Consider the following 1468-nt stretch of genomic DNA (forward strand, 5'->3'; position numbering starts at 1 on the left):
GAACGACGAAAAGTGGGACCACATATAATTTAGAGAAGACTCAGCAAGTACTTTTGAGACCCACGGACTGAGAAACATTACGAGGATAGATATCAAAGAGGATTTATTATCTGGCTCTATTCAAACATATCCTTCTCAGTGTACCATGGAAAATCGGTCCAAGAGGCATTTGCGATTGCACGGACGGACCGGTGCAACATCCTGCGTGTTCTTCACATGGACTTAAACAAAGCTTGTGGGGACCACGTCGAGCCGCTTCTTGACTATTCCAATCAGGTTTTCTACTCAGGAAGCAAGACTTAACCCCCCTTAAGCGTGTCCAACGGACTTTAATCCGGGGATTATGAAACGCGTCCTGCGGTGATTGACTTCTCTCCCTTGGAGTACCGTTGCCTCCGAGGAGACCCAACACTATCTTATGCCCTGTTAGAACACGGGCCAGCCAGAAGATTCTTACTATTGAACCAACTGACAGGCGGGGAGGATATGGTACGAGGCTTTTCCTGTTCTGAGCGAACGCATTTATTTGACAAAGATTTGTCACCTTCCGGGTAGCCAGGGCATGGTAAAGCCTTCCTCCGACGATTGTTCACGCTACATCTATCGCCCGGTTCAGAGCGTTTTTGGACGCTTTTTTGTGAATCCTCGCTGGGCAGCTTACTACCCCACGCTGAGAACTTAAAAAGCGGTGCTATACCATTTTTTCGCTTATGTCTTTCATATGAGTGGAAGCTAATGAATGACAGGAACAAACCCAACCCGGGAAGCATGGGATAAAGCCTCGATCCTGTGTATCAATCCGCGTAAAACCCTAGTTCAACTTATTTTTGTTTGTTTTTTATTTGCCGCAGAGCTGGTAAACATACAGTCCATCACAGTAGTGCCATGTATTTTTTTCGCTCTTGCCTCCCAGGTGAACAGGATCCACTGCATGACGAAGCTTGGACAGAATCCTCGTTCCTGTGATCAGCGTCTTCGTCACATCCACTCTTGTCAAGGCGGAACTACGAACAGCCTCTAACCGACTTGGTCTTCACGGTGGAGGACATTCGTCAACTCTTGCACAAGATCAACCCATTTTGCGTGTTAGGGCCCGACGAGATCCATCCAAGGATCCTGAAGGAAACGTCCTCCACACTGGCAAATCATTTATATTTAGTGTTTTTCAGTCGATTTACGAAGGCCGCCTTCCCTCTGGCTGGAAGGAAGCGATTGTCACGCTAATCCACAAAACTGGTGACCGACTATCGCCTGGCAGCCACAGGCCTATAAGCCCCACCAGCGTGCCATGCAAGGTGATGGAACCCGTTCTGAAGCGAACTATTCTGGAGCACCTTACTTCCAGCAATCTGATATCTCCAGCTCAACACGGATTTCTCCCAAACCGTTCTTGCGTGACAAACATGCTCGTGTTTATGGACAGCTTAACCCAAGCCAAGGACGAAGGACTCATATCGGATGCCATATT

The sequence above is a fragment of the Opisthorchis viverrini genome (genome assembly GCF_000715545.1).
Source record: "Opisthorchis viverrini unplaced genomic scaffold opera_v5_113, whole genome shotgun sequence".
NCBI lineage: Eukaryota > Metazoa > Platyhelminthes > Trematoda > Opisthorchiida > Opisthorchiidae > Opisthorchis > Opisthorchis viverrini.